This window comes from Pongo abelii, chromosome 15 (genome assembly GCF_028885655.2).
Source record: "Pongo abelii isolate AG06213 chromosome 15, NHGRI_mPonAbe1-v2.0_pri, whole genome shotgun sequence".
Classification (NCBI taxonomy): domain Eukaryota; kingdom Metazoa; phylum Chordata; class Mammalia; order Primates; family Hominidae; genus Pongo; species Pongo abelii.
The window spans coordinates 30,186,214-30,211,919 of NC_072000.2; the positions used below are offsets into that span (position 1 = coordinate 30,186,214).

At 36.6% G+C, this 25,706-nt stretch overlaps 1 long non-coding RNA gene across 2 annotated transcripts in view; it reads left to right on the forward strand.

Annotated features, from left to right (window-relative positions):
• LOC129049728 (uncharacterized) overlaps nucleotides 1-19,621 on the forward strand; it is a 67,425-nt gene extending 47,804 nt beyond the window's left edge. For both annotated transcript variants that reach the window (XR_008513011.2, XR_008513012.2), the window contains one exon: nucleotides 19,463-19,621. This is a non-coding gene — a long non-coding RNA (uncharacterized LOC129049728). The remainder of the gene's footprint in view (nucleotides 1-19,462) is intronic.
• The last annotated feature ends 6,085 nt before the right edge of the window (nucleotides 19,622-25,706 follow it).

Below are 25,706 nucleotides of genomic sequence, written 5' to 3' on the forward strand. Positions count from 1 at the left end.
TCTAGTTCTAGATCCCTGAGGAATGGCCACACTGACTTCCACAGTGGTTGAACTAGTTTACAGTCCCACCAACAGTGTAAAAGTGTTCCTGTTTCTCCACATCCTCTCCAGCACCTGTTGTTTCCTGACTTTTGAATGATTGCCATTCTAACTGGTGTGAGATGGTATCTCATTGTGGTTTTGATTTGCATTTCTCTGATGGCCAGTGATGGTGAGCATTTTTTCATGTGTCTTTTGGCTGCATAAATGTCTTCTTTTGAGAAGTGTCTGTTCATGTCCTTCGCCCACTTTTTGATGGGGTTGTTTGTTTTTTTTCTTGTAAATTTGTTGGAGTTCATTGTAGATTCTGGATATTAGCCCTTTGTCAGATGAGTAGGTTGGGAAAATTTTCTCCCATTTTGTAGGTTGCCTGTTCTTGTAGGTTGCCTGTTCACTCTGATGGTAGTTTCTTTTGCTGTGCAGAAGCTCTTTAGTTTAATTAGATCCCATTTGTCAATTTTGGCTTTTGTGGCCATTGCTTTTGGTGTTTTAGACATGAAGTCCTTGCCCATGCCTATGTCCTGAATGGTAATGCCTAGGTTTTCTTCTAGGGTTTTTATGGTTTTAGGTCTAACGTTTAAGTCTTTAATCCATCTTGAATTGATTTTTGTATAAGGTGTAAGGAAGGGATCCAGTTTCAGCTTTCTCCATATGGCTAGCCAGTTTTCCCAGCACCATTTATTAAATAGGGAATCCTTTCCCCATTGCTTGTTTTTCTCAGGTTTGTCAAAGATCAGATAGTTGTAGATATGTGGCATTATTTCTGATGGCTCTGTTCTGTTCCATTGATCTATATCTCTGTTTTGGTACCAGTACCATGCTGTTTTGGTTACTGTAGCCTTGTAGTATAGTTTGAAGTCAGGTAGTGTGATGCCTCCAGCTTTGTTCTTTTGGCTTAGGACTGACTTGGCGAAGCAGGCTCTTTTTTGGTTCCATATGAACTTTAAAGTAGTTTTTTCCAATTCTGTGAAGAAAGTCATTGGTAGCTTGATGGGGATGGCATTGAATCTGTAAATTACCTTGGGAAGGATGGACATTTTCACGATATTGATTCTTTCTACCCATGAGCATGGAATGTTCTTCCATTTGTTTGTATCCTCTTTTATTTCCTTGAGCAGTGGTTTGTAGTTCTCCCTGAAGAGGTCCTTCACGTCCCTTGTAAGCTGGATTCCTAGGTATTTTATTCTCTTTGAAGCAGTTGTGAATGGGAGTTCACTCATGATTTGGCTCTCTGTTTGTCTGTTATTGATGTATAAGAATGCTTGTGATTTTTGTACATCGATTTTGTATCCTGAGACTTTGCTGAATTTGTTTATCAGCTTAAGGAGATTTTGGGCTGAGACAATGGGGTTTTCTAGATATACAATCATGTCATCTGCAAACAGGGACAATTTGACTTCCTCTTTTCCTAATTGAATACCCTTTATTTCCTTCTCCTGCCTAACTGCCCTGGCCAGAACTTCCAACACTATGTTGAATAGAAGTGGTGAGAGAGGGCATCCCTGTCTTGTGCCAGTTTTCAAAGGGAATGCTTCCAGTTTTTGCCCATTCAGTATGATATTGGCTGTGGGTTTGTCATAGATAGCTCTTATTATTTTGAGATACGTCCCATCAATACCTAATTTATTGAGAGTTTTTAGCATGAAGTGTTGTTGAATTTTGTCAAAGGCCTTTTCTGCATCTATTGAGATAATCATATGGTTTCTGTCTTTGGTTCTGTTTATATGCTGGATTACATTTATTGATTTGCGTATATTGAACCAGCCTTGCATCCCAGGGATGAAGCCCACTTGATCGTGGTGGATAAGCCTTTGGATGTGCTGCTGGATTCGGTTTGCCAGTATTTTATTGAGGATTTTTGCATCGATGTTCATCAAGGATATTGGTCTAAAATTCTCTTTTTTTGTTGTGTCTCTGCCAGGCTTTGGTATCAGGATGATGCTGGCCTCATAAAATGAGTTACGGAGGATTCCCTCTTTTTCTATTGATTGGAATAGTTTCAGAAGGAATGGTACCAGTTCCTCCTTGTACCTCTGGTAGAATTCGGCTGTGAACCCGTCTGGACCTGGACTTTTTTTGGTTGGTAAGCTATTGATTATTGCCACAATTTCAGCTCCTGTTATTGGTCTATTCAGAGATTCAACTTCTTCCTGGTTTAGTCTTGGGAGGGTGTATGTGTTGAAGAATTTATCCATTTCTTCTAGGTTTTCTAGTTTATTTGCGTAGAGGTGTTTGTAGTATTCTCTGATGGTAGTTTGTATTTCTGTGGGATCGGTGGTGATATCCCCTTTATCATTTTTTATTGCATCTATTTGATTCTTCTCTCTTTTTTTCTTTATTAATCTTGCTAGTGGTCTATCAATTTTGTTGATCCTTTCAAAAAACCAGCTCCTGGATTCATTTATTTTTTGAAGGGTTTTTTGTGTCTCTATTTCCTTCAGTTCTGCTCTGATTTTAGTTATTTCTTGCCTTCTGCTAGCTTTTGAATGTGTTTGCTCTTGCTTTTCTAGTTCTTTTAATTGTGATGTTAGGGTGTCAATTTTGAATCTTTCCTGCTTTCTCTTGTGGGCATTTAGTGCTATAAATTTCCCTCTACACACTGCTTTGAATGCATCCCAGAGATTCTGGTATGTTGTGTCTTTGTTCTCATTGGTTTCAAAGAACATCTTTATTTCTGCCTTCATTTCGTTATGTACCCAGTAGTCATTCAGGAGCAGGTTGTTCAGTTTCCATGTAGTTGAGTGGTTTTGAGTGAGATTCTTAATCCTGAGTTCTAGCTTGATTGCACTGTGATCTGAGAGACAGTTTGTTATAATTTCTGTTCTTTTACATTTATTGAGGAGAGCTTTACTTCCAAGTATGTGGTCAATTTTGGAATAGGTGTGGTGTGGTGCTGAAAAAAATGTATATTCTGTTGATTTGGGGTGGAGAGTTCTGTAGATGTCTATTAGGTCTGCTTGGTGCAGAGCTGAGTTCAATTCCGGGGTATCCTTGTTGACTTTCTGTCTCGTTGATCTGTCTAATGTTGACAGTGGGGTGTTAAAGTCTCCCATTAATAATGTGTGGGAGTCTAAGTCTCTTTGTAGGTCACTCAGGACTTGCTTTATGAATCTGGGTGCTCCTGTATTGGGTGCATATATATTTAGGATAGTTAGCTCTTCTTGTTGAAATAATCCCTTTACCATTATGTAATGGCCTTCTTTGTCTCTTTTGATCTTTGTTGGTTTAAAGTCTGTTTTATCAGAGACTAGGATTGCAACCCCTGCCTTTTTTTGTTTTCCATTTGCTTGGTAGATCTTCCTCCATCCTTTTATTTTGAACCTATGTGTGTCTCTGCACATGAGATGGGTTTCCTGAATACAGCACACTGATGGGTCTTGACTCTTTATCCAATTTGCCAGTCTGTGTCTTTTAATTGGAGTATTTAGTCCATTTACATTTAAAGTTAATATTGTTATGTGTGAATTTGATCCTGTCATTATGATGTTAGCTGGTTATTTTGCTCGTTAGTTGATGCAGTCTCTTCCTAGTCTCGATGGTCTTTACATTTTGGCATGATTTTGCAGTGGCTGGTACCGGTGGTGCCTTTCCATGTTTAGTGCTTCCTTCAGGAGCTCTTTTAGGGCAGGCCTGGTGGTAACAAAATCTCTCAGCATTTGCTTGTCTGTAAAGTATTTTATTTCTCCTTCACTTATGAAGCTTAGTTTGGCTGGATATGAAATTCTGGGTTGAAAATTCTTTTCTTTAAGAATGTTGAATATTGGCCCCCACTCTCTTCTGGCTTGTAGGGTTTCTGCCGAGAGATCCGCTGTTAGTCTGATGGGCTTCCCTTTGATGGTAACCCGACCTTTCTCTCTGGCTGCCCTTAACATTTTTTCCTTCATTTCAACTTTGGTGAGTCTGACAATTATGTGTCTTGGAGTTGCTGTTCTCGAGGAGTATCTTTGTGGCGTTCTCTGTATTTCCTGAATCTGAATGTTGGCCTGCCTTGCTAGATTGGGGAAGTTCTCCTGGATAATATCCTGCAGAGTGTTTTCCAACTTGTTTCCATTCTCCCCGTCACTTTCAGGTACACCAATCAGACGTAGATTTGGTCTTTTCACATAGTCCCATATTTCTTGGAGGCTTTGCTCGTTTCTTTTTATTCTTTTTTCTCTAAACTTCCCTTCTTGCTTCATTTCATTCATTTCATCTTCCAGGGCTGATACCCTTTCTTCCATTTGATTGCATCGGCTCCTGAGGCTTCTACATTCTTCACGTAGTTCTCGAGCCTTGGTTTTCAGCTCCATCAGCTCCTTTAAGCACTTCTCTGTATTGGTTATTCTAGTTATACATTCTTCTAAATTTTTTTCAAAGTTTTCAACTTCTTTGCCTTTGGTTTGAATATCCTCCCGTAGCTCGGAGTAATTTGATCGTCTGAAGCCTTCTTCTCTCAGCTCGTCAAAGTCATTCTCTGTCCAGCTTTGTTCCGTTGCTGGTGAGGAACTGCGTTCCTTTGGAGGAGGAGAGGCACTCTGCTTTTTAGAGTTTCCAGTTTTTCTGCTCTGTTTTTTCCCCATCTTTGTGGTTTTATCTACTTTTGGTCTTTGATGATGGTGATGTACAGATGGGTTTTTGGTGTGGATGTCCTTTCTGTTAGTTTTCCTTCTAACAGACAGGACCCTCAGCTGCAGGTCTGTTGGAGTACCTGGCCGGCCGTGTAAGGTGTCAGTCTGCCCCTGCTGGGGGGTGCCTCCCAGTTAGGCTGCTCAGGGGTCAGGGGTCAGGGACCCACTTGAGGAGGCAGTCTGCCCGTTCTCAGATCTCCAGCTGCGTGCTGGGAGAACCACTGCTCTCCTCAAAGCTGTCAGACAGGGACATTTAAGTCTGCAGAGGTTACCGCTGTCTTTTTGTTTGTCTGTGCCCTGCCCCCAGAGGTGGAGCCTACAGAGGCAGGCAGGCCTCCTTGAGCTGTGGTGGGCTCCACCCAGTTCAAGCTTCCTGGCTGCTTTGTTTACCTAAGCGAGCCTGGGCAATGGCGGGCGCCCCTCCCCCAGCCTCGCTGCAGCCTTGCTGTTTGATCTCTGACTGCTGTGCTAGCAATCAGCGAGACTCCGTGGGCGTAGGACCCTCTGAGCCAGGTGTGGGCTATAATCTCCTGGGGCACCGTTTCCTAAGCCTGTCAGAAAAGCACAGTATTCGGGAGGGAGTGGTCCGATTTTCCAGGTGCCGTTTGTCACCCCTGGAAAGGGAACTCCCTGACCCCTTGCGCTTCCCGAGTGAGGCAGTGCCTCGCCCCTGCTTCGGCTGGCGCATGGTGCACTCACTCACTGACCTGTGCCCACTGTCTGGCAATCCCTAGTGAGATGAACCTGGTACCTCAGATGGAAATGCAGAAATCACCCGTCTTCTGCTTCGCTCATGCTGGGAGCTGTAGACCGGAGCTGTTCCTATTTGGCCATCTTGGCTCCTCCCCCTCTACTGCTCTTTTTCACTATAGGCTTGGGATTTTTGTTGTTGTTGTTACTCTTGTTTTAGTTTTTTCCTGTCTCATCTCTTAACTTGACTCTCCTTATTGATGTTAACCATGAATGTTGGGAAAGCAGTTATACAGCATATATCATATCCTTCTTGGACAGAGATAAAGAGATTCAGACAAGTACTTAGTTAGAAATTGCAATCCATTCTACTTTTGACTTAGTTATGGTAGGTGGCAGCTCTCTGATCTCATGCTGATGAACAGATTGAATTATAAATACAAAGCTAATATTTATTGGATGCTTACTGTGATTCAGGCCTCTCTAGTATCAAAAGAGAGTGCCCAAAGAGTGCCCTTATATATAGAAAGTGTGATATTTAATTTTGTTAACTTGACTAGGCTATGGATCCAATGTTTCTGTCAAACACCAGTCTAAGGTGTTACTATGAAGACATTTCTTCAATGTGATTATCATTTAAATAAGTGGACTAAGCAAAGCAGTTTACCATCCATAATGTGGGTGGGACTTATCCCATTAGTTGAAGGCCTTAAGAAAAAAGACCAAAGTTTCCCAAAGAAAAAGGAATTGCGCCTCCAGATCGCCTTTGGTTGCAAGACTGCAACATCAACTCTTGCTAGAATTTCCAGCTTATCAGCCTGCCCTGCCCTGTGAATTTCAGACTTGTTAGCCCCTATAATCACATAAGCCAATTGCATAAAATCTCTGCTCTGTGTATGTTTATACATATATGTGTGTGTATATTTGTATGTGTGTGTGTGTGTATATATATGTATATGTATATATGTGTGTGTGTGTATATATATCTGTGTTTATGATATATATGTCACGGTTCTCCAGAAAAACAGAATCAATAGGAAAGCATATATATATAAAATATATTATATATTATAGATATATAATATATAATATTAATATATATAATATATTATATATTATATATAATATATATTATATATTATATATATATATTATATATAATATATCTATAATATGTAATCTATAGAACCCTGATACAGAAGGCAATTGGTAAACATGGAACCTCCTAACGGGTCAGTGGCTTCAATATATTTGGGATAAAGAACATTGCCAAGACTCAGATGAAAGGCACAAACTTTTTACCCAGGAAAATGTGTTTGCAGGTACATACATATAAGATTTTGCACACCTATTCATGCAAGGTATCCGAGGATTAATCCTTGTACTGGGTTTAGATATCGAACTGATTTGTTTCTAAGTAAAATGCAATGAGACCTTCTAGGTTGGAGGTCTTATTGATTTTCACTCAGATTGCAGATAGAAGTTAAAGGCCAAAAATGTGGTGCGCAGATAAGAATGTTATTTACAATCTTCTTCTGGAAGGACCTGAAACAAAAAAACTGCTTCTGTTGATGCACTTTTGAAGGACATTAAAATTGCAAAATGCACATGTCCTGAGGCAGCATAGGGTATAAAAGCCAAAAAGTTAATGGGAAGGGAGGGCTCCCACATGACAGTTGAATTGACACAATAGTTTTACCAAACACACTCAGAAACTCAACTACTGGAATGAGTATGAGAAATAGATAAAAATAAGAGCAACCCAAATAGGCACTGATTCTTAATCCCAAATTGTCAATGGAAGATTGCATAAATTCCTCCCAGAATCTAGGGTATGCCTATTCTTTGTTTCTTGTTACTTTATGGAAAATTATTCCTTTTAAGATGATTTTGTAGATATTTCAAAGAAAATTTTAGGGAGTTGATTTTCAAAGGGCTACTATCTCAAGTGATGAACTTTGACCCATAAATATGAGCAAAAAGTGGCTGCTAGAAATTAGTACAAAGAGGACTCAGATTCTGTAAAAGTTTAGTAAAAAAAAAAAAAAAAACTGTACAAAATAGAGCAACACAAAATATGAAGGGTATCATTTGTTGAATTTAAAAGATTAGAGATCTTCAGTTAAATATGTTGTAGGTTAACTCATTTTCTGCATATATCAAAAAAACTTGTCCTGTCATCTCAACATATGTATGTACGACTTCTTATTAAGTCATTGTACTTTAATTTAATGCTACACTGTTATCAAAAATATTCAAACCCTCGTATACAAAAATTGTAAGCTGAGAAATGAAGAATGCTATCATAGCATTGTGTATAGCTTTGCAATGAATTTAATGCTAGGCAAGCTCAGGCACATCTAAAGGTGCAGGCTGAAATTATAGAGTAAGATTTTGTTAAGGATTGGCAAGTCATGTTATAACAAATTCTGTGTATAACATGGTACCAAGGTTAATTTTATGTGTCAACTTGACTAAGCCACAGGATATTCATATTTTGGCCAAACACTGTTCTGGTGTGTCTGTGAGGGTGTTTTTGGATGGGATTAACATTTCAATTGGTAGAATGAATAAAGCAGATTGCCCTCCCTTTTGAGGGTGGGCCTGGGTTCAATCAGTTGATGGTCTGACTTAAACTGAAACATCAGCTCTTCCTAGGTCTCAAATTTGTCAGACTTCAGACTGGAACTACACCATCGGCTGTCCTGGATCTCTAATTTGGTGACTCAGCCTGCAGATTTTGGGACTTGTCAGTCTCTATAATTGGGCCAATTCTTTATAATAAATCTCTTTCTCTGTCTATGTATATACATTCTATTAGTTCTGTTTCTCTGGAGAATACTGACCAATGCACATAGTATTAAAATAGTTTTAGCACTTATTTTAAATTTTGGATACTTCTATGTTTTCTATGATAGTGGATTGTAGGCTTTATATTCTTGCATACCTTTAATATTTATAAAGATTACATTTTTCAAATGTTTAGAATTACTCTTAAAACTAAAATTATTGGTAAAATATGAAAAATATGGAATCTTGTGATAAGATCGATCTGGTTTAAGATGATATACGATGTTGTATTATGTTAATAAGGTTATTCAGTTGATGTTATCCACATTAATAAAAACATAGAATAAAATATTTTGCCAGAAATTCTATAAAATCACTAGAAATTTAAAGACAAAATATAGCAAGAAAGATAAAGACAAGTTATTTTTGTTGGAATCATTTTTATGGCAACAAAAGTTACTCAAATCCTTGATATGTTTATACAGTGAAATTTTGAAAAGAGTTTTACAATCTCTGCCAAGTCACTACATCATGAAACAAAACAAAGTGAGCAGAAAAATAGGCTTTCAAATTCCTTCAGAATAAATGAAACAGCTTAATGTTATCGAAAATTTATGCAAACACAATTTGAATGTGATGCTGAAAATGCACTTATTAAATGACATTCTATTATATTGTAACAATTAAATTAGATTAGCAGGCAGCTACAAAAATACAATTAGTACATTGTCTGAAAATGAAGCTAAGAGAAGAATGTGCATACAAGTTATTTGATAATTAGTTTATAGACTGACATATGTGAAATCTTTACAATTCAACTGGACAAGAGAAAAAATAGTTTAGAGCTCCCTAATATGATATGTCATATAAGGAAACTTATTACTTTGCAAATCACTTGGCACAAACAGAAAAAGAAATTTGGTTTAAAATTGTGAGGAAATAATTCAGTAAAAATCAGCATAAGTTCTCCAAATTTTAAAATATAACAGGAATGAATATTTCATTATGAAGATTTAAGTTTCAATCTGTTTATCCATGCTTTTTCAAAATGAACACAGCTATAATTATATGCCATACTGTAAGCTAATTCATGTGTTAAGTGGTATTTGTAAATATTATCTCACTTAATATCCTATGAGGTAGATATAATTAGCATTACTAATTTACATCTCAAGTAAACGGTTTAAAGAAGTCAAGGTCAAATAGCAATTAAATGGGGGAGGCAGAGCTCTAGTTGCAGGTCGTTCAGCCTTCAAACATTATTCCTTTAACAGCTATTATATTATAACTTGTAAGAATTCAACTTTGAAATAATAGTTTTCTCTAAATCCTCTTTCATGCTTGTGGATCAGTTAAATTAAAGTGTGTCATGAGATTGCAAAGCATGTCATTCAAAACTATTACATTTAGAAACTAATTTTCTATGTGAATTCAGACTTTCTTCTAAAGGTAAACCAAATTAAATAAAGAAACTAATTAAATGTTGATGTTGAGGCTACTATGATATACGTACCAATAATTTAAAAATTTATAGAAACACTATCATTGTTCTCATTTAATTATTTTCTGTTAAATAACTATTTTAAATTTAAACTTTGAAAATGTGGTTGTACTAAAGTTAACACTTTCATCTCTTCCTCAAGTTCAAGATTTGACTTGAAAAAATTACAAATTTTATGCAAAATGAACATTTAGTTATGACAAATTCTCTATTGTCTCATATTTATGACAAAAACCAGTATACACCTCAAAATTATCTCACATCCAGGTCTTCAAACTGAATCCTGAATTCTTATCAATGAACTGTGCTGTTTACAGATAAGTTTGTCTCAATACGTTAAAAATATGTAAATAATCAAAGTTTTAAAACTAATAAAAGAAACCAAAGTAATCAGTAGTTTTTTCAAGAAAAAGTTAACTTTAGATATATAATTTTTAGTATATAATTTTTTTATTGGAGATTTACTAAGCTATCAAAAATAAAAGTCTTTCTGTTTGGTTTTTATTTATTTTAATTTCCTATATAATTTGACATGTAAAATTTCAGTTTTGCTGCAATCGTAGATAGATAAAACTTTTGAAAATTTTGCTTATTTGATAATTATTTTTAAGAAATTACCTTCACCTGCATTGTGTTTCCATTTTACTATAGAATCATATCACTCTGTACCTCAAAAATAGCTTCTTTCCTATAATCTATTCTTTCATAATAATAGTATCTGGAATTTTATACTTTAGTGTTTAAATAGATTATTTTCTTGTTTTTCAATCAGATAGTGCATAAAACATTTCATGAGCCTTTAAATACTGCTTTGTTCTTAACAGCAGGTTATCAAAATAAAAAGTTCTATGATTAGTGGTATATATCAAATTCAAATAACAAAATACATGCAATAATTTCTTTTTTATCTTCCTAATACTACATGGCCAATTTCACGTTCAACCATGTCAGAATTAGCTGTGACCAAAATATGCAGAGCATCAATCTGTAATGGCTTGTAAATATAGGTCTACATGTTATGGGATTAATTTTTTTCATGCACAGCAAATCAGAACAAACATATTTTCTTCAGTCATGTCAGACCCTGACAATGTCATATTCACATGCCCTTCACAACCAAGACCAAGACATTCACAGTTTGTAAAGAGACTGAGTTGATAAGTGACAGAAACTGACAAGCACCAGCTTTAGATATCATTTTAGAGATCCTGCATTTATGATTTATGTAAAATGTATAAATCAGTGTATCCAAAATTACATTTTTAGTAATAGAATGATAGTAAGTGCATCTCCTTCAAACAGTAAAGAAAACAAGCCTATTTACCTTTTCCTTAATAATTTCCTGGTTAATAATTTAGGCATTTTGTAATATTTATTATAGTTTAAGCTTATTAATAATGACAAACCTAGTGAAGACACCTGATTTGAAGTAGAAAAGAGGGTACAAAAAGATACCTGGGGGCCAGATAGACTTATTAGCTGGATGACTTTGACAAGTTTCTTAATCCTGTAAGTAGCAATTTTTAAAATCTGAAATCTGAAATATGAGAATATTAAGGACTACCTCACATGTTTTTGTGGGGATTAAATTTTTAATCAGTACAAAATTACTAGTGCAATCTGGCTGGAAGTAGGTACAGTACTCAGTAAACATTCATTCTCTGCCCTTGTTTTTTCGGTGTTTTTCTCTCATTAACTGTCTAGAATTATGTTACCCAACATGGTAACCACCAACCATTTGAGTGTATTGTGCACTTGAGGTGTGGCTATTCTGAAATGAGATGTGTTGCAAGTGAAAAATACATACTAGATTTTGAAGACCTATGATAAAAAATGCAAACTATCTAATTTAATGTTTATATTGATTATATGTTAAAATGGTACTATTTTATATATATTACTGTGCATGAAATACAGTATTAAATAAATTTCATGTTTCTTTTTTCTTAATGTACTGCAAGACAATTTTAAATTACATATGTATTTGTGTCTCACATTGTATCTCTATTTAATAGTGTTTACCTAGAAATGAAAAGATTTTAGAATTCCAAGATTTTAATAAAATTCCCAATTTATATAAAAAAAGAAAAAGGTTTAACTATGCTTTCATATTTTAGATTCCTTGTAGAAACAAATAATATATTATTACAATCTTATAAAAAGAAAATCAAATCATATCAGCTAACAAACACTTAGAGTTACAAGGTGAAAAGGAGTTTTTCTTCGTCTACTACAATTTAAAAAATGAGAATAAAGTAGAAAAAAATCATATTGTTATCCTTGTTCTCCCTGCCTTGAATATAATGGCTGTATAGGGCATCGCTCAAGCCCATATTCTTTACAGCCAAAGAAGTCAAGTGTTCTCCTGAACTACCTAAGATTGATTGAGGTCTTGACCAGTCAGATTCCTTAACCTAGAGAGGGCCATAGCCAATTTCTCAGAAGGCAGAGAGAGTGACAAGAGGAACTGCTAGTACTAGATATTCTGAGCAACTTCTATATACTATATAATAAAGCATGCTTTGTAAAAGGCAAGTCTGCTCATGTCTTTTTCCTTCTTAAAATCTTCAATTACTCCTCACAGTTTTTAGGAGAAAGCTAGAAGTCTAATTTCTTGAATAGAAGTTTCCCTTGTTAACATATAAAATTGTTTTTTCTCCTTGTCCCTATAAAGGTGTGGAGCATTACAGGGGTAGGAGTCCTCTCTGCTTCATGCCTGCTTTAGGCCCTGCAGTCCAGCCTTACCTGGCCTAGCCACACTTCTGGTGTAATAAGAGCATGTGAAAAATGTTTGCTTTGCTATTATTCTGCTTGTGAGTTTTCTTTTCCCCCCAAATAATACTCATGTTCTTTATACCTGTCCTCTTAGCATGTATGTTCCAGTGAAGAGACAAACAGATAATAAATAAGAGAGATATCTTAAATATATAGAATTAGATAGTGATAACTACTAAGGAAAAACAAGTATTGAAGAGGAATAAGAAGTGCTCATTATAGAAGTTTGGGTTTTAGATGGGATGGTGCTATGGTCTGTATGTTTGTGTCCCCCCACCAAATTCATATGTGGGAACCCAATCGCCAAGGTGACACTATAAGCAGGTGACACTTTTGGTAAGTAATTAGATCATAAGTCACAGCTGTCATGAGCAGATTAGTGTTCTTATAAAAGAGGCTCCAGAGAGCTGCCTTGCTCCTTTCACCATATGAGGACACGGCAAGAAGGTGCCATCTATAAACCAGAAAAAGCAGACTCTCACTAGACACAGAGCCTGCAGGCCATTGATCTTGGACTCCTCAGCCTCCAGTACTATGACAAATGAATTTTTTTGTTTATAAGATACAACTATTGTACTGACCAAAAGCAAAAAACAAAATGAAGAAGTAGAATAGAAAATAATATCATTTGCTGCAGCAAAAATAGGAATTATTTCAAACTCACACACCCACATTCAGCTATGTGTTTACTGGGAAATGATATGTAATGTGTTTCTTAATGTGGGTCATGTACAGAGTGTTCGAAAAATACTATGCTGGCTGATAAGAGGACTTCTCAAATAGCATCTGCTATAGAGAAGTTAAGAAAATAAAGAAGGCCAAGAAGATGTGATGGGCTCTTATCTCCAGGAAAAATGAAAGCCTAGGGCTAAATGAAGGTAGTAAGGCATCCACTTATCCCATTTGTTGAATTAGAGATTTTTTTAAAACTGCATTTAATGGCTAGAGTTTCTTGTTCTTTTTATTTTGATGTCCATTGTATGCATTCGTGCAAGTGTATAGTTGCGTGTATTTATGTGATTTACCATAGTGGCCACCAGTACAAGCCTGAAAAGAAAATATAAAGAGCCCATATACCTATTTTCAAAAGAAGTAAGGAAAATGAGAATAGAAGCCAGGCATGGAGATACATTCCTATAGTCCCTTCTGCTGGGGAGGTAGATGTGGAAGAATTGCTTGAGCACAGGAGTTAGAGGTTGCAGTGAGCTATTATCATACTGCTGCACTCCAGGCTGGGCAATAGAGCAAGATCCTATTTCCTAAAAAAAAAAAAAAAGAAAATTGAGAACAGAACCCCAAGAGATGCAATGACAGTGGAGAAGGCTAAGTCTGTGAGAGCTGCTGCAAAGTGAGAAGATAATGGAGAACGAGTTCCAGAGACCTGTGGAAGGAATTAAGAGCTGAGCTTTATGAAGGCCCATGTTAGATTTTCAAACCCCGTCCACATAGGCCTTTTCTAAGACTCAATCTTGGTTCTTTGATAAATCTCCCTACACTACCTTCCTCATTAAATGTGTCTCTTTTGATTCTGCAATTATTATTTTAATGCAGATGATTCTTAATAAATCTCTACCCATAAACATAGTTTTCCTGAGTTCCAGTGTAGCATCTTCAAATGCCTGCTGAGCAGTTCTCTGAATATTTCCTTCATTGTATTTTCTGGCTCCCAGCCTGAGAACCTAAACTGCATTCAGGACTATCCATATATGTCTGGAGAGCTGGCAGTTCAGGCCTATTAGGGGTAACTGTGCATAAGAAAATGAAACATCTTTCAGTCTCTCCTAAAGGCATAAGTAGGGAAAAATCAAACTCTTTGAAGTTGATTAAAAAAAGAAGAAGATAAATACCTCTACAGTCCAGGTGGTGGGCCACCATGAACCTACACCACAAAAGCAACCAGGGCTAGAAGGAGGTATCCTCCTCTAAGCTCAGAGCAGGAGGGAAATGGAGGGGAACCTTAAGGAGATTTCCTAAACAAAGAAAGGAAGGCTTTTTTTTCTTGAATTCAATGGTATGTGTTTGTGTTTGGACATTCCTGTGTTTCTTGTTTTAAATTTCAATTTATTTTCTTTAGAGACAGTGTCTTATTCTGTCACCCCAGCTGGAGTGCAGTGGTACAGCCATAGCTCACTGCAGCCTCTATCTCCTAGGCTCAAGTGATCCTCCTGCCTCAGCCTCCCAAGTAGCTGGGACTACAGGCACATGCTACCACACCTAGCTTTTTTTTTTTCCTTGTAGAGACAGGGTCTCATTATGTTTCCCAGGCTGGTCTTGAATTCCTGGGCTCAAGCAATCCTTCTGCCTTGACCTCCCAAAGTGTTGGGGTTACAGGTGTGAGCTACTGTGCCCAGGTCCCTGTGTTTTCTTGGAAGAAGTACTTAACTATTTCTACGTTGTTTCTGCTCTGTTGTGCCTACAAACTGTCGTTCTTTGGAGAAACATGAACCACTTTTGGATTAACATTACTTCAAACATTTTGAAATCTCCATCAATTTCCTAGTTTTGTCTTTCCCATTTGGATCTATTGATGCCCTTCAATTCTAAGGAAGTTACACTTTATATTATTTTCATTTCCCATTGAGCAGAGCTAAGAGTTACATCAAACTCTGAAACCCAGAATCAAAGCTCCAACCCTGATTTTCTTCATAGCCAAACAAGATGTGTAAGCCAGTGATTTACATGCCTGCCCTCAGTGGCAAATTGAGTTGGTTTTACCTTAGACCTGATTGGAGATCCACGCCTGCCTAGACAGGATTAGAAGGAAGTTTTAGCAAGGCCATCAGAAAGGCCTTGAGCCAAAGTCACTTGTCAGAGGAGTCCCACGTCTCCGAGGAACAGGCTTACCTCAGTATCCTGCCAGGCTCAGCCATTGATTGGGAGCAGCCCTTGGGGACTGTGACCTCAGCACAAGCACACAGATAATTTTAGCATAACAACTGGAACTTTTGGTAAATTATACTCCTCTAGGCTGGAGTACAGTGTTGTGGATTGTAGCTTACTGCCACCTGGAACTCTTGTGTTCAGGTGATCTACTTCAGCCTCCCAAGTAGCTGGGATTATAGGTAGGCACCATTGTACCCTGAAATGTAAATTATGATCAGTTCAATTCCATGCTTCTGTGTTCTTGTGAAAAAATTGGGAGGGAGGGAAGGAGGGGGGAGAGAGAGAGACAGAGAGAGAGAGATGTATTTATCATCAAAATATTAATTTCGATATAAAAAGTTTAATGAATGTCTCTATCTTGATTGTTCTTAATTTAGCAAGAAGAAAAAAGTCATATTCTATATGGAAATAACTTCACATTTGTTTTTCTATATTAAAAGTTAAATTTGTGATTTTTTCTATGTTTATATAATTTTCTCAATAATGCAGATTTTCATTATAGTTATAAAATAGAACTGGATTTGGCTTATTATCCAATGGAGTGGAATTAGGAAGTTTCAAATGGTGTAGAAACATTATTTATGTGATAGAATGAGATTAACAAACTATATAGAATTCCATATTGTTTAGCAGTGTCAGGGATACTAAGAGAAACATAGACATACTGAAGAGGACTTAGATATATCAACGATTATTTCCATTACACAGGTAGGAAGTCAAGGCTCAGAAAATTTGGATATGGATTCATCCAAGAGAGTAGGACAGCCTTCAAATTACTGCAGAAACTTTTTTCCCAGAAGTCAGCTTTTATCGTTAGAGATGTTTCTTAATTCCAAGCCATTTGCACATTTGTTTTTGTCCTCCCACAGTTCCCACAAATTTAGTCTTCTTATTTATTTTTCTGTATATATCAGTACATATGTTTCTACCAGGGTTCCTCTTCCCCATTGGAAGATAGTCCTAGAGTCAGTACTGTGGTTAAGAGAATGTCACTTGTGTAAGTTACATAAAATTTCTAAATATTTTTCTGAACTTGGAGCATCAAATGAGCTCATGTATTGCTAAGAATATTAAACTATATAAAGCAATTAATACAAAAGCTATTTTGGGGGATTATGGAGAGTACAGACTCTATCTGAACCAAGTTGCTTGCATAGAAAAATGCTGAAGAAGATTTCCAACCTAAAAATAAGTGAAAAACCATTGTGTTTAGAAGGCTGAAACTTGGATAGGCTCAGGTAGCCAATAATTGAGTTATGAGAATGAGAAAAATAAGAGGGGGAAATAATTAAATAATCTCCCTGCTGATTAAAGTGATTGATAGAGAAATGACTAGCCCTGTGTTTTCTTTTTAAATCTATAAGTAATTTGCCTTTTTGGCCCCTTCTCTTTATCTTATCTTCATCTTTCTTTATAAACAATGGCAAGTTGCTGAACACAGAGAAAATGCCAACAAAAGCCAACTGGGAAAAAGAGAAAGAATAAAATTTATTTTATTTATTTCTATTACTCTTTAAATCACATAAACTATAAAGCTCTACACGAGATAGCCGCACTTCTGAAATATTAGTTGTCATTAATTACACTTTTAACAGAATAGTAGCCATTCAGTTATCCTATTGCCAAACAGCACTAATGCCATGACATTCTGTGGTCCGGAAGTTAAACTAAGGTATTACATAGAAACTGTGGAACTAAGTCAACATTTTTATACGACACCTACTAAACACACTTAGTGTTATGTATACTGCTATTTTCAGGATCATAAAAATGACTTCTTATCTATAGTAATACAATTTTGTATGAGACAACATACTCATAGATATGGACAAAAAATAAAATCACAAATACATTAAGCCTACTTAGATTTTTAAAAATCTCGCTATTATACTTTTAAACTAATGTTGTGTGAGAGTTAAAATTCAGCATTAAAGAAAGAACTTGTTTCATCCTTGTGAAGTTCATCAAATGTACTTAATGCATCTGTTATAAGTCCTCTACATCAGGCAGAAATTAGTATTAAGAGTTTTAAATCATGTTCATCCTTTCAAATGGTTTAAAATATGCTTATGTAGAGTTACTAAGAATAATCAAGTATTTTTATTGTAATAAGTAATTTGAAAAATACCCATTATAAATCATCTAAAAACATTCTTGCTGAAAACACAATTTACCATGAGCTTGAAAATGTACTTTTGCTTTTCATATTCTTAGTTCTATATTTTGATTTAGGTTTTTAATCAGATCTTTTTCATAGATCAAACCCTACCCTAGCTCTGCCCAAGGTTATGCAATTTAACAGAGGACAGCATTTTGTGCTCAGCAAGTTTTACAGGGTAGAACGAAAACATGTTTGTAGATTAATGATGTAGTATTCTTTATGATTAAATTTTCAAATGAAGAGTCATAGCATCAAGTAGTGGAAATAACACTAGGGCTAGAGTTAGGACTGAATCTGAGCTCATTTATGGGTGGAATGACCTTGGGAAGCCATCTGCTCTCTGCAAGGCTGTTTTTATCTTCAGTATAAGGGGATGATAAAATCCAGCTAATAGTGTCATGGAGAGTCAGCTTTGTAAAAGCCCATAGTTTAGTGTCAGTTTTCTACTTGTTAGTCAATAAATATGTGTTTATTACTTTTATAAGAAAGAAGAGAGGGTTTTATACTTCAGCAAGATTTATTCAAAGCTTTTCTTAGTTCATAACTCTTTTTAGCTATTTAGATACATTAATAGGTCTCATTTACTCATGAAATAACAGAGTAAGTTTAGTTTTGGAAGGATTACTGCATTTATTTGACAGAATCATTCCTAATTTTATTGTTTTACTTGGTGAGAGAAAAGGTGTATGGCTACTTTATATATACACAGCCAAGTTTAGTACATAAAGAAAAATCTACAGGTTTATAGAAACTCTAAAATTTTAGTTGCTTTCTGTTTCAGCTGAGGAAAGCACACACACCCCAAAAAACATTACCCAGGATTTTTTTTTTCTTTCTAGCAAATCTAAGGCAGTTTGGCAACTCTATAACTGTAAATGTTTTCCCTTGAGATTTCTTGGGCAATTGGTAGAAATCATATGGAAAAATATAGCTTGGAAGTGACCTCTGGGTTTCATTTCCTTGGCGGCTGGAAGAGGGATGTATTTGAGAAGCAGTATGTTTAAGCTCCGGGAGATTAGGGTGTGGGTATTAGCTATGACAGTGTTGGTTGTTGTTTGATGAGGTGACTTATTTGTGGAGTGGGGCTGACAACTTTGTTGGAAGCTAGGTGATCTCACCCTGAGGGTCTGAACTGTAACGGTAGACCCATGCAAGAAGATAAATGGAAAACCTGGCTTGACAGTGTTGAAGTGTTAAAGAGGGAACTCAAAGACCCTGTACATCCGGATTGACCTTCAGCTTGAAACTAGGTAAAGTGTGCTACATGTTTGTTTGCCTTGAAGTGCTCCTGAGTCATACAGAAAGATAGGTTTTTTTTTTCTATTTGAATCAATTCTTTAACATAAAATGTTAATAAAAACATCTAGCCTAGGGTTTCAAAATGTATTCAACACAGAAATCTTGAAAATATTTAATGCATCAAATAATTTTCCCTAGCCTGTGAGATATCTTGCACTAAAAATGTCTTTCTGCTGAAGTGTTTTCTGAAATATTAGTTTCCGCTTTTACTTTTTTCTCCCAGGACATCCATTCCTCTGAACCAAAACAGCTCTCTTATTTTATTTTTTCCTTTTTTTTATTTTTTCTAGTTCTGAAATAACCCATCTTGAAGACATAAACAATGTGCATTGATGGCTAGCCAGACTCTGTCCTGCTACAGTTCTCCTCCTACTCTTCATTTCTTACCCCAAGGAGTAGTAAACATGAATCCTGACCCACCAATGCAGTCCCAGAACTGAGAAAAGATTCACTGTAGCTAAACAGTAGGTAGAAATAAAAACAATGACTCAATTCAATAATATTAAGTGTGTTGGGCAGACAGTCTCCAAGAGAAACGATAAATAACCTACATAATGAAGAATTAGTTAGCAGTGTTATGTAAATATTGTAGCAGCATCAATGAGGAGGTAAGCAGAAGTATTTTAAGACACTATATTATACAATACACTGTGCACTGTTTCCTGGTGATAAGGTTTTTAAAGCCTCTTTATAAGCTCTTCTTCTCTGTTGTGACAGGATTATTTTTGCACCTTTGGAAAGCAACTGAAAAAGGAAGTCTGGAAAAAATCCTGCCTAACAAAGCAGCAGTACTCAAATAGCTTTAACTATAAGAAAGAACTGATTCAAGATATAAGAAGAGATTTAAGATATAAGATTAAATATAAGTGTAAATGATATCCTCATTTTTATTGAAATACTGTGTATTCCTATTATTTCAGTGAAATGTTAAATGGCAAAGGATGCATTTTTTAGATTATTTTTTTCACTGAATTTTAAACAGTCTTTGAAGCAGATATTTCATGTAACAACATCCAGAAACAATAACACATATGTGGATAAAATTGAGTGGTTGGATAATGTATTGTGCAAATTATCAAGAAGAAAACCATCTTAAAGAAATATTTTAGCTTAACAGCATCAATAAATGGGACACCTAGTTCACTTAAAAAAAATTGACAATAAATGTTTTCCTCCTTATACCCCTGAAGGTCTTGGGTTTGGAATGACAAAATATTCAAGTATTTTGAAATTATCTACATTTTAAATATTTCTTCAAGGAGAATTGAATCTTGATCGACAATTGTGCACAAATTGCTGAAATTCAAAAATTCTAAATCTCATGTCAGATATTAGGAAATTTTAATTTTTCATTTACTAAAATGGTAAAAATGTAGACACTAGAAAAAAATGAAATGAGAATGTCTTAGATAATCAACAAACTGAATAATTAGGTGGAATTACTCAACCCCTGCATTAGTCCATTTTCATGCTGCTGATAAAGGCATAGCCAAGACTCGGCAATTTACAAAAGAAAGAGGTTTATTGGAATTACAGTTCTACATGGCTGGGGAGGCCTCACAATCATGGCAGAAGGCAAGGAGGAGCAAGTCACATCTTTCGTGGATGGCAACAGGCAAAGGGAGAGAGAGAGCTTGTGCAGTAAAACTCCCATGTTTAAAACCATCAGATCTTATGAAACTTATTCACTATCATGAGAACAGCATGGGAAAGACCTGCCACCATGATTCAACTACTTCCCACTAGGTCCCTCCCACAACATGTGGGAATTCAAGGTGAGATTTGGTTGGGGACACAGCCAAACCATGTCATTCCACCCCTGGCCCCTCCAAATCTCATGTCCTCATGTTTCAAAATCAATCATGCCTTCACAACAGACTCCCAAAGTCTTAACTCGTTCCAGCAATAACTCAAAAGTCCACAGTCCAAAGTCTCATCTGAGACAAGGCAAGTCCCTTCCACCTATGATTCTGTCCAAATCAAACGCAAGTTAGTTACTTCCTAGATACAATGGGGGTACAGGCATTAGGTAAGTACAGCTGTTCCAAATGGGAGAAATTGGCCAAATCAAAGGGGCTACAGGCTCCATGGAAGTTTGAAATCAAGCAGGGCAGTCAAATTTTAAAGCTCCAAAATGAACTCCTTTGACTTCATGTCTCACATCCAGGTCACGCTAATGCAAGAAGTGGGTTCCTGTGGTCTTGGGCAGCTCCATCCCTGTGGTTTTGCAGGGTATGGCCTCCCTCCTGGCTGCTTTCACGGGCTGGCATTGAGTGACTGTGGCTTTTCCAGGCACATGGTGCAAGCTGTCGGGGGATCTACCATTCTGGGGTCTGGAGGACAGAGGCCCTCTTCTCACAACTCCACTAGGCAGTGCCCCAGTAGGGACTCTGTGGGGTGGCTTCAACCCCACATTTCCCTTCCACACTGCCCTAGCAGAGGTTCTCCATGAGAGCCCCTCCCCTGCAGCAAACTTCTGCCTGGACATCCAGGCATTTCCATACATCCTCTGAAATCTAGGCAGAGGTTCCCAAACCTCAATTCTTGGCGTCTGTGCACCCACAGGCTCAACACCATGTGGAAGCTGCCGAAGCTTTTAGCTTGCACCCTCTGAAGCCACAGCCTGAGCTGTACCTTGGCTCCTTTTAGTCACAGCTGGAGTGGCTGGGATGCAAGGCACCAAGTCACTAGACTGCACACAGCATGGGGACCCTGGGCCTGGCCCATGAAACCACTTTTTTCTCCTAGGCCTCTGGGCCTCTGATTAGAGAGGCTGCCATGAAGACCTCTGACATGCCCTGGAGACTTTTTGTCCATTGTCTTCAGGATTAACATTAGGCTCCCCATTACTTATGCAAATTTCTGCAGCTGGCTTAAATTTATCCTCAGAAAATGGGGTTTTCTTTTCTATCACATTGTCAGGTTGCAAATTTTCCAAACTTTTATGCTCTGCTTCCCTTATAAAACTGAATGCCTTTAACAACACCCAAGTCGCCTCTTGAATGTTTCCTACTCAGAAATTTCTTCTGCCAGATACCCTAAATCATCTCTCTCAAGTTCAAAGTTCCACAATTCTCGAGGGCAGGGCAAAACTGCCACCAGTCCTTTTGCTATAACATAACAAGGGTCACCTTTGCTCCAGTTTCCAAAAAGCTCCTCATCTCCATCTGAGACGACCTCAGCCTGGACCTTATTGTTCATATCACTATCAGCATTTTTGTCAAAGCCATTCAACAAGTCTCTAGGAAGTTCCAAACTTTCCCACATTTTCCTATCATCTTCTGAGCCCTCCAAACTGTTCCAACCTTTACATGTTATCCAGTTCCAAAGTCACTTCCACATATCCAGGCATCTTTTAGCAATGCCCCATTCTACTGATACCAATTTACTGTATTAATCCATTCTCACACTGTTGATAAAGACATACCCAAGACTGGGCAATTTACAAAATAAAGAGATTGGACTTATAGTTCCACATGGCTGGGGAGACCTGACAATCATGGAGGAAGGCAAAGAGGAGCAAGTCAAATTTCACATGGATGGCAGCAAGCAAAGAAAGAGAGAGTTTATGCAATAAAACTCCCATTTTTAAAACCATCAGATCTCATAAGACTTATTCACCATCACAAGAACAGCATGGGAAAGACCTGCCCCATGATTCAACTACTTCCCACTAGGTCCCTCCCACAATATGTGGGAATTCAAGGTGAGATTTGGGTAGGGACACAACCAAACCTTATTAACCCCTTTATACAGCCAACTCTTCATCTCTAGCTATGTTTATGTAGTTTGTAGACGCTCTACAAAGGCTGTTTCATGGAAGGATGCCTTCCTCCTTCTGGTCTTCCTGTTGCCATTAGTTGTTGTATACTCAAAAAAGGCAAACATATTTTAATATTATATTTTTAGCAAGAGGCCACCAGAGAAGAAATATATCTAGGACTAAAACCCAGAGGCCCACATGTGCTGAATGAAAGTAGATAAAAACAGATATAAGGAAGATATTTAGGTTGAAATTAGGTTAAAAGGGAGTAAGTCAAAATATAGAAATGCAGATATAGGCTAGAATCTAGGAGTTGCATCCTGGTTACCAAAGACAGTGAACAGGGGACAGATGAGCACAGAATTCATTTAGCAATGGCAATCAGGTGTCCAGAAATGAATTAAACTTCTGAAGGTCTAAGAAAAGTCAAGGGCTTACATTAAATAGATACATAAATTCTCTCATATTGGAAAAATCTTGCTTCAGACATTATTTATAATCCCAAACCCAAGAACTATTGAATTCAATTCAGTTTATGAATGGCCAAGATATGTCAAGTCAGTCTCTCGGTATGTGCTACTTAGTTGTTTGCAGTTGGTATTACTTCTTATTTCATTATGACTTACAACATTGTAAGACTCTCTTCACAGTGAGGAGGAGTATTAGCTTTCCAAAATCTCATGTCTCCATACATCACCAACCTATTCACCAAACCAAATAAGTGTAAACAGGTCAAAAGTTAATATATTACAGGAAAAACAGGATCGAGGTAGAGGGACTGGTGAGTATTTGTGAGCTGGACTAGAGGTGGCATAGTTGGAACCTGAGATACTGCAGAGCCAGCTGACTTGACTGACACTTTGACTGAGGTAGGAGAGGAAACTGGAACTGAGGACAAGATCTACACGTTTGCTTTCCTGGGTCAGGAACTAGGATTTGGGAGACATTTATAAACAGCACTGCTTTTCAAATCTTTAGGAAATAATTGAATTTAGGGTTAATTCTACCTCACAACTTCTCTTGTAATGTGGAGTGGGACCTAATTTAAAAGAGCAGCCACAATCAGAAGAAGCCTATTGCAATCAGTATTTCTATGGAATGAAAGCCTCCAGGAAACAACAGTTCTAAAATGGCTACTCTAAGAATGTCGAGGGTTTTGTTAAAACCTAAATATTTACCACAGTGTTGAATTTTGAATTGTCAACACAAGATTAAAAATATTGATTAATTTGAGCAAACTCCTACACCTCTGAGACATCCAATTGCGGAGAAAAAGTTTTGAAAAACTGAAATTATTCGTGGAATAGATGGTATCTATTTAATATTTCACTTCAGTTTCATCTCAGATTATAGCATTTTTTTTACATGAAGAATATTTTAAACACAATTTACTGTTATCTTCTGAAAACTAACCCATGGTCACTTGTCATATAAACCAGTCAGTCAAAGCTCTAGAGACTGATTATAGCCTCAAAATGAAAAATTCTTAAAAAAAAATAAACAGGTCAGTACACAACAAACCTTATCTGACAGGGGAATATGGCTAATCATAAAGAACAATGTCAGTCACATTTAGTTTTCAAGAAAATATTTCCCGAAGTATTCAGTATTATTAGCTAATTTACTCTACCTCTTCATTATCAGATTTCAGATAACTTATTTCTGATTTTCCTAATAAAATATAATTTTATCTTTTTATGATAAAATATAATTTTATTTTTATTTCATGATAAAATATAATTTTACTCCTGGGAGTTTTGTTTTAAAAACAGAATCTTTTTCTATTAAATTAATTCATTAAATTAACAAATTAAATATATTAAGCCATCTCCCCAATTTTTATTTTCACCCCTTTTCTCCATCTCTGCTCTCCCCATTCAGTGGAGTTTTCCTTTCTGTGCTAAAAAAGGCTATGATGGCTCCTGCATGATTTTGGCCTAGAGATGGGCACATAATGTGAGCTGGATCAATTAGAAAACTTCATAGAGATTTCATGTAGAGGCTCTGGGAGATAAATGCTCTCTCCTTCCTCTGGTTTGTCTAAGCCAGGATTTGTGACTCCCAAGTCAACTACAGGCCATGCTTATCTCCCACTGCTTGCAAGAATCAAATCATCAAAAGGAAAAAATAACATAAAAACATGCAGATAAACAAAAGTGAGAGCAAAATAAGGGAGAGAAGGAGGGAGGGAGGGAGAAAGAAAGCAGTAAGATGGAGAACTCAAGGAAGAAGGAAGAGGAAGACCTAATTCAGAACCTAGATCCATCCCTATTCTTTCCACTAAACTGTATAGACCACCTTTTTATTTTCTTTAGGCTAGTTTGAGTTGGGATTTTGTCATTTGAAATTGAAAGTGTTCCAACTAAAATACTGTTCAAAGAGATTTCTTCCTGGTATTAAGTGTGCCTGTGTTTCTTCAAGATTCCAAGTTTTTGGCATTTAATTAAAAAGCACCTAAGTGATCTGGTTGGCTTAACTTTAAGATCTGTGCTTTTCAGGAATTGATTTAAATAAATAATGGTGTTGACAATATCCCAAACATAACTTCTTTAGGGTCACTATTATGGAATTTTTGGAATTGAAGTAATTTAAAGAATACATTGAACCAATTATCTCCATTAAAAATAACCTATGTCTCATAAAATTCATTTGAGGATTTGTTTGTTATAACACTGAACATAGCAAAGAATAAATTAAAAGCCTAATATTTTGGGGATTCTAAATATAGTGTTATTTAAAAAACTGTTTATCCTAAAAAATCCAAAACTACTCTGTATGATAGCTTGTATTAGTCTGTTTTCATGCTGCTATAAAGAACCACTCCAAGACTAGGTAATTTATAAAGGAAAAAGGTTTAATTGACTCATAATTCCACATGGCTGGGGAGACCTTAGGAAACTTACAATCATGGTGGAAAGGGAAGCAAACACATCCTTCTTCACGTGGTGGCAGGAGAGAGAAGTGCTGAGCAAAGAGGGGAAAAGACCCTCATAAAACCATCAGATCTCATGAGAACTCACTGGTAATATTGAGAACAGCATGGGGGAATTCCTGCCATTATCTAATCACCTCCTATGAGGTCCCTTCCCCAACACATGGGGATTACAATTCGGATTACAATTCAAGTTGAGATTTAGGGTGGGGACATAGCCAAACCATATCATAGCTCAATTTAATTTTTAAATTTAAATGTGCTTC